The sequence below is a fragment of the Mobula hypostoma genome, chromosome 3 (genome assembly GCF_963921235.1).
Source record: "Mobula hypostoma chromosome 3, sMobHyp1.1, whole genome shotgun sequence".
Classification (NCBI taxonomy): Eukaryota; Metazoa; Chordata; class Chondrichthyes; order Myliobatiformes; family Myliobatidae; genus Mobula; species Mobula hypostoma.
The window spans coordinates 91,246,293-91,261,840 of NC_086099.1; positions in this window are offsets into that span (position 1 = coordinate 91,246,293).

The following is a 15,548-nucleotide window of genomic DNA, read 5'->3' on the forward strand; positions in this document are numbered from 1 at the left end:
CCACCCCTAATCCCTGACTGGTTCTACCCTCTCCCTAGTTACACTATTGTTGTTGATGTATGATGAAAATGTCTTGGCATTCTTTCGAATCCTATTTGCCAAGGATTTTTCGTGATTCCCTTCTTGAGTTTTTTTCTGGCTTCTTTATAATCCTCAAGAGCTCCGTTTGATTCTAGCTTCCTAAGTTTCACACATATTTTCTTTTTGACTAAATTCATCACCTCCCTTGACTTCCAAGGTTCTCTTACCTTGCCATTCTTGTCCTTCCTTCTGACTGAACGTACCTGTCCTATATTCTATGTAATTGGTTTTTAAACAACCTGCAGATGTCAGATGGACTTGCCCAAAAGCAGTTGTTCCCAAATAACTCTCCTTAGTTCCTGTCCAATGCTGTCATAATTTGACCTGTTCCAATGTAATACTCACCCGCAAGGTCAATGTTTATCCATAGGTATCTTAAAATGTATTGAGTTGTGGTCACTGTTTCCTAACAGATCAATCACTGAAAGGTCAGTCACCTGGCCAGGCTCATTACCCAATACCAGATCCAGTACAGACACCCTCTCTTGCTCGACTATCTACAAACTAAATTAAGAAATACTCCTGGATGCACCTAAAAATTCTGCCCCATTTAAACCTATTGCATCAAGAAGGTCCCAATTTATATTAGGGAATTTGAAGTCCCCTATGTTAACAACCAGATATACAAATATATACATGAACAGAGCTCAAAATGTAGCACATTGTGCATTGTAAAACTAAATTATTGGCCATGACAGATTTACAATGTGGAAGGTAACTTGAACTCGAATGGGTCAAGGACAGTGGAAACAGACAGATCAATTGTCTTTGTTCCTGCCATGTGCTTGGAGATGGAGGCTACCATTTTGTGGGGCTGTTTTACATCTTCCATTTTGTGAGATGGAGCTGCTTTGCTTTCTGTGTTTTAAAGTAGATGCAATGATGTTTCAGGTAATCTGCTGGTCTGGAGATTATTTCCAAATAAGTAGTTATTTGTGAGGTGTTCTTTGATATAGCATAACATGCAGGTTTGTGAATGTTGGGGTTGGTGCCTGTGTGGAGTGGTTTGAGCTGGTTACTGAAGAGAACAAAGAGCCATAAATTGAGTGAGTGGGCCAGTGAAGGAGTGGCCACTCACTCTTTGAGGCTTTGACTCAAGAGATTCTGGCAGTTTTGGCAGTTGGACTGTGCAATCAAGTCAATCAAGATTTGAATAGCTCAGCAGAAAGCCGTTCTTCTTCTTCTTCTTCTTCTATTTCCGGCTGTTTAGATGCATCTAGGCGTAATACAGCCCTCTGCAGGATGTATAATTAATTATAGAACTTCAAGGAACTCAAATTCTCGAATACAGCCTAGATTCACGTATAAACTGAATGATAGACTCTTCAATCAGATGTTGATTCTCTTGATGGCCAAACAAAGATTGAATAGAAAACCAAAATAAATTTAAGCCAGATAGCCTCTTGAACAGCATGCTTCTTTCAATTTTGTATCAATTACTGCTCAGCAAAACATGCCTGACTGTCTCTGGACTACCACAGTCAAATAATCCAGTAGGATGTTTTCCTATTATCTTTAAATGATATCTTTAGCCCACAATGCCCCAACCTAAGTCTTGTAAATTTCACCATATCTCTACGACTTAAAAGGTAACAGTCTGAGACCTTTTTAACTAGTGGATGACTAGAAAAGTAATGCCTGCCCCTTAATTCATTTTTCCAATCCTCCTGCCACTTCTTCTTTATATCTTTTTAAATCCTACTTCTTAATTCTGCTCTGCGTAGAGGATCTATAATTTCTACTTGCCTGCTCTGTAAGGAAGACTTTGCAATGCCATCCACAATTTCATTTCCCTCCACCCCAGCATGCCCAGGTATCCATGAAAATCTAACTGCACAACCCATCTTCCCTACTCTAAACAACACTATGAGAATCTCAATAACTATGTCAGGATGAGCTTTTGATTTACTCCCTTTTATAGACTCTAAGGCGGCAGCAGATTCCAAACAGATGATAACCCTACGTGGTCGAGAGTCTTCTATCCACCATAAGGTCCAGAGGATTGCTAATAATTCTGTCGCAAAGATAGAAACACCATCTGAAACCCGGTGACCAATCATAACTCCAAGTTGATACACTTACATCCCAAATCCTGTCCTACTGTTCTCTGGGTCCACTGAGCCATCAGTAAAAATCTTCAGATAAGATCCCCATTTATTATTTAAATATTCATTTGTGATCAACGCTGATGAAATTGCACTGCTTCCTTTAAGCTGAAAAAGGAGGAATAGGTCTACTTCTGATTCTGGAAAGAGCCAAAAAGGGATGGGTGGCAAGCAAATTTGGCCAACTATGTCTTCCTCAGTCAGTTTCAATTTCACAGCCCAGTTATTAACCAAATCTAAAAATGGGTATCTTTTAATTTTGCTTTGGCGCTCTGACTTCCCCTGCAGAAGACACTTTGATGGACAGCTGTGATTGAATCCATTTAGTTTTACCCAATACTGCAGGCAAAACTGAATTCATCTTAAATGTAGAGGCACTTCTCCCATCTCCACACATAATGCCGGGACTGATGTTGTTCTAAAAGCTCCACAACAGAGTCTAAGTGCTTTGGACTACACAGTGTCTAGTTTTCCAAGCACTGCCGTAGCAGCGGAATCATAAGCAATACAACCATAATCTATAACTGATCTAATCATAGCTAGATATATTAAGTACATAGTTTCCTGCCCTGCTCCCCAGTTGCATCCAGCAATACTTCTCATAACATTTAAAACTTTCTCACACTTTCCAATTGTTTTATCTATATGAACCCTCCAAGTAAGTCTTTCATCAAACCAGACACCTAAAAACTTGAATACCTTGACTCTTTCTAGTGGAGAATCATATAGACACAATTCACAATCAAGAATCTTTCTTCTAAAGCCAAAAATCATGTATTTGGACTTAGAAGCAGAAATCCTGAAGTCCTGACGAAGGGTCTCGGCCTGAAACGTCGACTGTACCTCTTCCTAGAGATGCTGCCTGGCCTGCTGCGTTCACCAGCAACTTTGATGTGTGTTACCCCATTTATTAGCCCAGTTTTCAACTGATCTTAAAGCCTTTTGTACCTGCCTTAATATATACTTGATGTTTCTACCTCTTTTCCAGATTGCACCATCGTCTGCAAACAATGATTTGCCAAATCCTGTCCCTACCTGATCAAAGATATCATTTATCATGACATCATAAAGAACTGGACTAATGACACTTCCCTGAGGGGTATCATTACCTATTTTAACTGACTTGGAGCTTGTTCCACCTATTTTTACTTGAATTGACCTTTCCTGAAGGAAATCTTTGATCCAATTAAACATTCTACCTCTGATTCCTGCATCATAGAGTTTAATTAATAAGCCATCCTTCCATAGTGAGTCATATGCTCTTTCAATAACTAGAAATACACTTATCATTACTTCTCTATTTTGAAATGCTTTTTTAATATCATGATCTAAAAGGGCAACAGATTCCATTGTGGATCTTCCAGTTCTAAAACCATTTTGATAGGCAGCAAAATGTCCCTTATTTTCCAAAAAATAAACAAGTCTGTTGGTGACCATTTGTTCCATAGTTTTACAAAGCATTGACGTTAAAGCTATAGGCCGATACGAACTAGGACTGAACGCGTCCTTACTTGGCTTTAAAACTGGAACTACCATTGCATGCTTCCATTCTACTGGTAATTTTCCTTCTTTCCACACTGAATTAAACAATGCTAGAATTTCTATTAATACAGAGTCATCTAAATGATTAAGCAATTCATAACATAATCCATCCCTACCAGGAGAAATCTTTGAACCTGATTGGACAGCTTCTTGCAATTCCTGAAGGGAGAAAGACAAATTTATGGAGCTATTATCATCCAAACTCCTGTCCAATTTCCAATTTTCCTTTAATATAATTCCTTTTCTCAAATCACCTAACTCTCCAGAACTGTGTAACGCTTGGAACACCTCTACAAACATATCAGCCTTTTCCTTATTGGTTACAGCTTCAAAATCTCCATCCAGCAAAGCTGGGATAGATGGATTCCTATATATCCCTGACATTCTGTGAATGATCGTCCACAGCTGCTTTATAGGTGTCTCAGGGCCCAGGGTTCCACAAAATCTTCTCCAACTATCCCTCTTTGCATTTTTAATTACTCTCCTTGCTACTGCTCTTTCCTTTTTATACTCCATAACATTATCTAACACTGGGTACTTTCTTAATTTTCTGTAAGCTCTATTTCTGTTTCTTACTGCTATATCACAATTTTTGTTCCACCACGGAACTAATGCTCAAGTCTTAAGTACATTCTGTAGTGGAATAGTCAACTGAGCAACTTTATGAATTATAGAACAAAGGGGTTCATTCCAATCATCTATGGAGCCCTCGCTATTAATCTCTTCTATTATAGCCACAGCTTTCTCCTGGTACCCATCACAATGGGCCAAAGAAAAATTATACCTAGCAGACCTTTCCTCAACTTCTACTATCAAATTTCTACCAAATCGACATAATATAGGATAGTGATCACTTCCTAGTGTGTATCTGTCCATAATATCCCATTCCCCAACCCGAGCTAAGTTTGAGGAAGTGATAGATAAGTCTAAGCGCCTACAAGTATTCTTTACAATATTAAATCTTGTAGGCCTTCCGTCATTTAGCAGTACCATGTTGTATTTATCTCGAAACTCCTCTATTACCACTCCATCACTACCTTTACTTTCACTACCCCATATAGGATTATGGGCATTGAAATCTCCAACCCAGATTACTGGGGATTTTACCTTATTCATAATTTCATCCAAATCTGATAACATCATATTACCTGGATTAAAGAAGTTAATCAAAGTTATTTGACCACGAGAGCTCCAAACCTCCACAGCCACAATTTCAAGGTTAGATTTAATATCAAGTCTTCTAAACTGGAGTCCTGTTTCTATGAAAGTTGCACACCAGATTTACCTGTTCTGTCAGCTCTCAAACTATCATATCCAGGGATCACAAAAACTAAATGAGGCTTTAACCATGTCTCCTGTATACAGATCAAATCAGGCTTGTCTTTAAAAGTTCCAACCAATCTTTTTAATTCTTGACCATTTGCAGATAAACTTCTTGCATTCTATTGTAATATTAAAAACATCGAAATAGTAATTATTGGCCTCTTCATCCACATAAAGCTCCTCCGTACTCTCTGATCCTGACAATTGGGAAGTATTCGGTGATTGTTTGTCTGTCATATACTCATGTAATTTTTCCGGCAAAATCTGTTTAATATCAATGAATCTCTCTGCAGCTCCAGCAACTACTTTTATCATATCCAACCTCTTGGCTGTAGTTTTAGCCCCAACCAGTATATTAACAAAGGCCAAAAAAGACTCTTTAGTCATCAACAACGTGCCTGAAGGAACCATAGTTGGAGAACTTGGAATGAACTGACTCCCCATCATTCCATCTTTTCTTTACTTATCCTTTGCTCTCTATTAACTTTCTTTACTGCTTCAGCATATGATATTTTTTGTTGGATACTAACATCCTGAATCTGCTTTGCCTTACTAAATTCTCACATCCTCTGAACGCCGCTGTATGGTCCCCTCCACGGTTACTGCATTTAGGCACCACTGCCTTACATGCTTTAATATCATGAGCCTCTCCACATTTCATACATCTTCTTTACCTCGACATGAACCAGCAACATGTCCAAATCTCTGGCAATTGTAACAACGTAAGGGAGGCCTAATGTATTCTCTAATTTCATAGACATGCACCCAAGATAGACTCTAGTTGGAAGAACATCAGCTGCAAAAACCAGAAGAACTATAGGCCCCCTGGTAGCAGCAGAGATACCGAGGAGCAGATTGGAAGGCAGATTTTGGAAAGGTGCAAAAATAACAGTGTTGTTATCATGGGTGACTTTAACTTCCCTAATATTGATTGGCACCTGATTAGTTCCAAGGGTTTAGATGGGACAGCGTTTGTTAAGTGTGTCCAGGATGGATTCCTGTCACAGTATGTTGACAGGCCAACCAGGGGGAATGCCATACTAGATCGAGTATTAGGTAACAAACTGGGTCAGGTCACAGACCTCTCAGTGGGTGCGCATCTGGGGGACAGTGACCACCGCTCCCTGGCTTTTAGCATTATCATGGAAAAGGATAGAATCAGAGAGAACAGGAAAATTTTTAATTGGGAAGGGCAAATTATGAGGCTATAAGGCTAGAACTTGGGAGTGTGAATTGGGATGATGTTTTTGCAGGGAAATATACTATGGACCTGTGGTCGATGTTTAGAGATCTCTTGCAGAATGTTATGTCCCGGTGAGGAAGATAAAGAATGATAGGGTCAAGGAACCATAGGTGACAAGTGAGGTGGAAAATCTAGTCAGGTGAAATAAGGCAGCATACATGAGGTTTAGGAAGCAAGGATCAGATGAATCTATTGAGGAATATAGGGTAGCAAGAGAGGAGCTTAAGAAGGGGCTGAGAAGAGCAAGAAGGGGGCATGAGAAGGCCTTGGCGAGTACGGTAAAGGAAAATCCCAAGTCATTCGTCAATTATGTGAAGAACAAAAGGATAACAGGAGTGAAGGTAGGACCAATGAGAGATAAAGGTGGGAAGATGTGCCTGGAGGCTGTGGAAGTGAGCGAGGTCCTCAATGAATACTTCTCTTCGATATTCACCAATGAGAGGGAACTTGATGACAGTGAGGACAATATGAGTGAGGTTGATGTTCTGGAGCATGCTGATATTAAGGGAGAGGAGGTGTTGGAGTTGTTAAAATACATTAGGATGGATAAGTCCCCGGGACCTGATGAAATATTCCCCAGGCTGCTCCACGAGGCGAGAGAAGAGATTGCTGAGCCTCTGGCTAGGATCTTTATGTCCTCGATGTCAACGGGAATGGTACTGGAGGATTGAAGGGAGGCAAGTGTTGTCCCCTTGTTCAAAAAAGGCAGTAGGGATAGTCCGGGTAATTATAGACAAGTGAGTCTTATGTCTGTGGTGGGAAATATGTTGGAAAAGATTCTTAGAGATAGGATCTATGGGCATTTAGAGAATCATGAACTGATCATCGACAGTCAGCATGGCTTTGTGAAGGGCAGTTCGTGTCTAACAAGCCTGATAGAGTTCTTTGAGGAGGTGACCAGGCATATAGATGAGGGTAGTGCAGTGGATGTGATCGATATGGATTTTAGTAAGGCATTTGACAAGGCTCAACACGGTAGGCTTATTCAGAAAGTCAGAAGGCATGAGATCCAGGGAAGTATGGCCAGGTGGATTCAGAATTGGCTTGCTTGCAGAAGGCAGAGGGTGGTGGTGGAGGGAGTACATTCAGATTGGAGGGTTGTGACGAGTGGTGTCCCACAAGGATCTGTTCTGGGACCTCTACTTTTCGTGATTTTTATTAATGACCTGGATGTGGAGGTAGAAGGGTGGGTTGGCAAGTTTGCAGATGACACAAAGGTTGGTGGTGCTGTTGATAGTGTTGAGGATTGTTGAAGATTGCAGAGAGACATTGATAGGATGCAAAAGTGGGCTGAGAAGTGGCAGATGGAGTTCAACCCGGAGAAGTGTGAGGTGGTACACTTTGGAAGGACAAACTCCAAGGCAGAGTACAAAGTAAATGGCAGGATACTTGGTAGTGTGGAGGAGCAGAGGGATCTCGGGGTACATGTCCACAGATCCCTGATAGTTGCCTCACAGGTGGATAGGGTAGCTAAGAAAGCTTATGGGGTGTTAGCTTTCATAAGTCGAGGGATAGAGTTTAAGAGTCGCAATGTAATGATGCAGCTCTATAAAAGTCTGGTTAGGCCACACTTGGAGTACTGTGTCCAGTTCTGGTCGCCTCACTATAGGAAGGATATGGAAACATTGGAAAGGATACAGAGGAGATTTACCAGGATGCTGCCTGGTTTAGAGAGTATGGATTATGATCAGAGATTAAGGGAGCTAGGGCTTTACTCTTTGGAGAGAAGGAGGATGAGAGGAGACATGATAGAGGTGTACAAGATTTTAAGAGGAATAGATAGAGTGGATAGCCAGCGCCTCTTCCCCAGGGCACCACTGCTCAGTACAAGAGGTCATGGCTTTAAGGTAAGGGGTGGGAAGTTAAAGGGGGATATTAGAGGAAGGTTTTTTACTCGGAGTGGTTGGTGTGTGGAATGCACTGCCTGAGTCAGTGGTGGAGGCAGATACACTAGTGAAGTTTAAGAGAATACTAGACAGGTATATAGAGGAATTTAAGGTGGGAGAGGGGTTATGTGGGAGGCAGGGTTTGAGGGTCGACACAACATTGTGGGCTGAAGGGCCTGTAATGTGCTGTACTATTCTATGTTCTATGTTCTATGTAAATTACTGAATGCCATTTGCTGGGAAGAAGGCAATAAATGGGTGCTGATGGGGAGCAGAGCCAATAAGAATGTGTTAAAGGTCAATCAGATGACCTACAGCCAATGACACTGGAATGCAATATTTGAATTGGTATGGAACAAGTATAAAGGTGGACACTTCGAGTGTGCTATCAGCGATAACTCTCTCAAGAGACCCGCCATCACCAAGAAGAACTCCCATACCAGGGGCTGGGTGAAGAAAGGATCAATCATCTGGCCAACAGAGATCCCCTATTTTGGTGTTATAAATTGGCAAATGTGTCTGAGTGAGTATTGGTACAGAGGGAACAGTAGAATTAGAATTCATTTTCTAAGCTTTTGGCCTGTGGACAACATAGGTACATTGTTGTTTGTACAGAGACGACAAAGTGCGAGCTTCGATTAATTACGAGTTGCATAACGAGTTTGCTATCCTAGTTCCATTAACGAACGGTCAGCATAATGAACAGCAAAATGTACCCCTAGGAATGCAAATATTCTCAATTGGCATCAGAGAAACCCACTGAACCTAAGCAGTAGATTGTTTATTGCTCCTTCAGTTTGAGGAGGTAGAAGGAGTCTGGAAATGCAATTGAGCTGTTTCAGAAAGATGGGGAGAACCGTGATTTATTCTCCAGACTTGCTGGGATCAAAGGCCTACAGCTGCAAGGTCTTTGCTTCAAATTCCATGTCAATTTTCTTGATTAGCAAAAACTAATTACTGATTTTCCATCTCCTTTGAGGAAGAACTTAAACATAGACATTACAGCACAGTACAACACTCATCTACTACCACCCTCTGTGTTTTGTGAGCAAGCCAATTCTGAATCCACGCTTATTATTATGTTTATGATTTTCTTTAAAAAAAGATTAAATTTTAACCAGTTTTTCCAGAATACATGTAGAGGTGTTAAGTGACTCAATATAACTGTATTAGATGACACACTCCCGCATTACCCAGTGATGCAGGAATTTTTATATCTTACTTCATTTCATATTACTGTAATGATATTAATGTAATGTATTTGAATCCAAATGTTGCTAATCAGTTACTGTTTGTTTTGCTATTCTGTTCAGAGAATACTCACATTCATCAGTTTACCCCAGATTTCCAGTTATTTTATTTTTTTTTTGCAGTTAACATATAATTCTGTACACCAATAAGACGATAAGAATTGGTTTAGGTGTTGAAGGCCATACGAATTCCTCTCTTCATAAAAAGGAAAGAAAATGAGACAAGACTTGTACCGTTGAAAGTAATGAGCAGAGAGATAATTTTGGTGTATTTTTGAAAGTGCTTGACGATTTTTCTCGGTGGTTGGTTTCAGTGACTCAAATTGATTTTGATCATTCTGAATGTTTCTCAGCAGTTTAGTGGTTTGCATTTATTATCCCTGACAGCCTAACGGGGGCACATGTCCATTCCTTTATAATCCATATGTATTCAAAGCCTTGTCATCATAATAGGGTAGGGATGCATGTCAAGTCTGTGATGTTATAATAATTGCTTACTGAGCAGTGATAGATTTAGCTTCAAAAACATGGAATTCTTTGTCATGCAAGGAAGCAGATTCTAGCATTTAGCATATTTCTGCACTAATAATCCAGAAATAAGACTAATAGTCAAAAGAAGCCAAGTTCAAGTTCTATCAGAAACATTAAAGAATGCAAAATTTGTTCAAAGGCACGACTGAAATGAAATGCTAGGATCAGTAAAGTTGAGTAAGCAATTGACAACCAAGAAGAAAAGTCAAATCAATTCACTAATATATTTTATAGAACAAAACGTGTCTCCTTTACCCATTCCAGCCTTTATGTAAATTTCTTTCATTGCAATGTGTTTACTTTCAATTGCAACTCCAGATTATGTAGCACTTTAATAAAACTATTTTCAAGGGCATGGTCAGTCACCACATTCTTAGGTTAATTGGGATGAGTAAAATGTTTTAGCCCTGATAATATCCTGTGAACAGAGTTTTGAAAATGCCAATCCATTGAATCTCTGGAAGCCATTATAAAGAAGCGTGCGCATTACTTCCCCAATGGAGTATTGCCAATTCACAGAACTGACTCACAGTTGAATCAGAATCAGAATCAGGTTTTTGTCACAAACATATGTTGTAAAAGTTATTGTTTTGCAGCAGAAGTACAGTGCAATACATAAAAATTAGAATGCGGAACACAGAATACTACAGCACAGAATTGGGCCCTTTTGCCTACAATATTGTGCCAAACCAGTTAAAGTAGTAACAAAATGGTCCTCTAAACTTATCCATTCTGCCTACAAAATGTCTGTTTCATTTTATTTCCATCACATTCATGTGCCTATCTAAATGTCTCTTATTAATTCCTAATTTATCTGCCTCTACCACCATTCTAAACAATGCAATCCAAGCCCCCACCACGCTCTGTGTAAAAACTGCCCCTTACATCTCCTTCGAACTTGCCTCCTGTCACCTTAATTGCATGTCTTCTGGTATTATACATTTCACCGAGGGAAAAAGATACTGTCTTCTATTCTATGCCTCTCATGATTCTATAAACCTCTGTGAAATCTTTCTTTAGTTTCTGTTACTCCAGAGAAAACAACCTAAGTTTGTCCAACCTCTCATGATAGCATATGCCGTTTAATCGCGGCAACGTCCTGGTAAAACTCTTTTGCACCCTCTCCAAAGACTTGACATCCTCCCTATAATCAGGCAACCAGAACTGAATGGAATACTCTAGATGTGGACTAACTAGGGTCTTTTAAAGCTGCAACATAACTTCCTGACTTTTGAAGGGAAGCCTCAACTAATGAAGGCAAGCATGCCATATGCCTTCTTAGACATCCTATCAACCTGTATAGCCAGTTTCAGGGAACTATGAACTTGGACTCCAAGATCTCTCTGCTCATCAACGCTGTTAAGGGGCTTTCCTTTAATAGTACGGTCTCTTTACTTTTGACCTATCAAGGTGCATCACTTTACATTTGGCTGGTTTAAACTCCATCTGCCATTTCTCTGCCCATATTTGCAACTGATCTATAACCCACTGTATTCTTTGCCAAACTTCTACACCATCCACAACACCACCAATCTCCATATCATCTACAAATGTATGAATTCACCAATCTATGTTTCAGAATCCGTCACAAACAGCAGAGTCCCAGTACAAATCCCTGTGGAATACCACTAATCACAAACCTCCAGCTGGAGTACATTCCTCTGCCTACTACACTCTGTCTTCTGTGGGAAAGCCGGTTATGACTCCAGATAGCGAATTCACCTCCACAGAATCCATCCCTTCCAATGCTTCTAACTTGCTTCATCCCATTCTATGTTCATTTGCAGCTCATAAAAATAAAATTCATCTTCCTGAGCCTTGCTAATATTCTAATTTTGCTGCATGCCATGTATTTCTTACTCTGGTAATTCCACTTCTTCATTAAGCACTGCCTAATTTTGTTCTAGCTATATTATTGTTTCAGAAGGATTCCAGTTAAAGTGATCTCTCTTCGACATTCATTAAGACTCAAAGGAAAAATTAAGAGCAAAATAATTGTTTATCATTCTTTCGAAACCCACAGTTATATAATAATTAAAAGTGCAAGCTATGATGTTGTGATTTCCAAACTTCAAATATGACTCTCCTTGCTGCGAAACTAATTATACAATCAGTCTTCAAGATCATCTCAGTTTCCCTCTATTGTCTGTTATGTCTCTGTTACAATATGACAACACACCAGCGCTTATTTCAATTTAATTACACTAATTAGCAATCATGTCACAAACAAAGGATCTCCCATGCAAAAAGTTGCTATTTCACAATATAATTTCACTTTTTCACTTCAAAACAGACATGAGATGACAAATAGTGTCACCAATAATCCACTGAGGACAATTTAGCTCTGGGTAATGCAGAGGAAAACAGAACCAGTGACACTATATTCTGCTCATTTGTTTTTTTTTAATACCCAAAACTACTTCAAAGTGGGAAAAGTTGAAGATTTACAATGGGAAATCTGTTCATCTGCAAAACTGAAAAAAATTCAGTATGTAAATTATTCATAGAGTCAATAGTCTTCCTCTAAATAATTTAACAATTGAACAAAATCATTTTATTTTGTATTTTAGTTATGATTCCTCCATAACAGTTATGTTTGCCATACTTATAGCTCATCAAATAGTAACTACAGATCACAGATGGCCAATTTATTGATTATTCACTGGAAAAGCATAAATGTACAGACTAAATGAAGTTTCTCATTGTTGGAGAGGAGTTTGATTTTAAACATGAACAGTTGGCTTGAGTTGGTATTCCTCCATGAAAGTGATTACACGGGCTTCAGACAGGTACAAATTTTGATGGAAATGAAATCTATCAGCCATAGGTACTAAAATTCAGCACATCTCTCTATGTTCAGCATCATGTATGACCCCAGGCACCTCACTCTAGTGCTGATGCATTTCACAATTGGATGGTTTCAAGCAAACTATTGTGAACATAATGCAGGAACATTTGGAAGCCAAACCATTGTTGATTGGAGAATGCTTTAAGTTTCATAAACTGTGTCAAAAGGAAGGGCAGTCCCTTTCTGCTTATGTGGCTGAATTGAGGAAGTCATCTAAGCATTGCCAGTTCGCTGATAGGCTTAATGGTGCAGTGGGAGATCAATTAGTTTGTGGAATCTTGCAAGAACGCATTCAAAAATGGCTCCTTACTGAAGTACAACTCACATTTAAAAGAGTAGTGAAAGAATGGTTACTATGCTCCATCCCATCACTACAGGTCCTGAAGAAATGCCAATGGATAAAACAGTGTCAGGTGGTTTTCCAAAAGACAAAGGAGAGGTCAGACATTGTACTCGCACATTGCTATCCAGAAAAAAAAATTAAGCACTAATTGACAAAGAGGCCTTAAGTCTGGTTTGGGGTGTATAACCTTTCAACCAGTACTTGTATGGGAGAGAGTTCACCCTCGTTACTGATCATCAACTACCAGTGTCCATTTTCAATTCACAGAAGGCTGTTCCACTAGTAGCAGCAGCACAAAAGCAGAGATAGTCTCTGTTTCATGGAGGACACAATTACAAGGTTGAATTCAAGAGGATGAATAATTATAAAATCGCTGGAGTGTCCCAATTACCGTGTGAACACTCCTCCTGACCTATTCTCCCTAGTGCAAATCAAAAGTCTCCCCATACCGCAGAGAAGAGCCAAAGGGAAACTGGAGTGGACCCCACACAGTGTCAGGTTTACATGGCCACCCAAAATTCCTTGAACCTGCAGCAGCAGCTCCAATTTCCCCATTCTAACCAGAGCCGGAATGAACTTGCCCTTGACGGGGGCGAGGGGTTAAATGCCTTACATGGGTATTCAGATTTATTGTACCATCCAAACAAAGAGCTAAGTGTTGGAAGAGCTACACACCAGCTATCTAGGCAAGTTTAAAATGAAAGCGTTGGTTCGAAGCTTTGTCTGGTGACCTGGGGTGGGTCAGCAGTTTGAGCAGCTTGCAATCCACTGTTTGGGATGCCAACACATCCTGAAGACAGGTGTCCAGAACTGTGAGAACCACTTCCTGCAGTCCCAGAGTCATCTCTTACAAGCATCACAGAATCTCCCGAATCTGAGATTGTTTCACAGCCACAAGTTTCACCTGCCAAGCAGAGTGACCCCCCGATCAGGAAAGATGTTATCCCACAAGAGTAATAAATCCTTCACAGTGATTAAATCTGTAACCTGAATGGGACAATTTAAAATTTACTATGGTGTGGATGCCTATACAATAGTTTTATTATATGGTATCCATATAGATAATATATGTACTGTATATAAGTTGAGATGCATTATACATTGAGGTTGTGTTTGTAGCTAAGCAGAAATGAGTGTAGTGTATTTAATATTTGAGCAATATTGTAAATGTATTGTTTGATTAAGCAATATTTGTGCTTACGTGATTCATTATGGGTTATATGTAAAAGTACATAAATGACATACATTATTACACCAGTACATTATAAGTGCCACCTCACTAAAGTAAAGAAACTAAGTGTACATGTCTTCCAGATTCCTGTATTTTTCTTTCAATTAGTTTTATATTTTGGAGTTACAAAACACAACACCAATCATGATTGCAAGAAGTTCCAATACCTTTGCACTCTAGAACTGGGAGTGAAACAGGTTTTTATGGCAATAAAGATGTTTAAAAATTCTGTATTAGTCATTTGTTTTTTGAGTAGATTATAAATTCCATGTTCTTAAGTTATTCACCACTAGTTCCCATGAGCTGTTTCATGGAACTCAGACATTCTTCAGGCTTTCTGGGATGAAGATGGAGAACATCAATTTTACAAGAGACGTGCTGGTGATGGTTATTGATTGTAATGTAATGAAGTTCAAATTTCATCTGTTATCAAAATAATTGTACAACAGCCCAAACAGATAGTCCTGTGAAAACTGAATTTAAATTTAGTTAACTGAGTACATCAGCAATGCCAAAAAAAAATCAACAGTAATGAAGTCATCAAATTTATTGTTAAAACTCTTGTGTCACACATATCTTGCAAAGAAGAAAATTTGCCTGTTTATCCAATATGTAATATGTAGGAATCTAGTCTTAGAGCCATGTAGCTGACTCTGATAAATATTATTGAAGCACTGTTCTCAATATATAAACATGAGAAAGTTAGCAGATGCTGGAAATCCAAAACAACACATATAAAATGCTGGAGGAGCTCAGCAGGTCAGACAGCATTTGTGGAAGTGAATAAATAATTGACATTTCAGACTGACGCACTTCTTCAGGACTGGAAAGGTAGGGGGAAGTTGTCAGAATAAACAGGTGGGTGAGGGGAAGCAGGATAGTTACAAGGTGAAGCTAGGTGGGTAGGAAAGGTAAACAGCTGCAGAGGAAGGAATCTGATAGGAGAGGAGAGTGGCCATATGGAACAAGATGGCACTGAGGTCAAGTTCTCAGCAAGGATATGTGGCTGTGGTCATGAGTCTGGGTGAGTACAATGTTGAAGAGTGAGACAGCAGCAGAGATCACGAAGGGGGAGCAGTGAGAGAGGGTCTCACTAAATTCCTATGAAAGAGAAGATCTCTACTTCTTCAGGGTAGTCCTCTGCTGAAGGGACTTCACAGTGAAG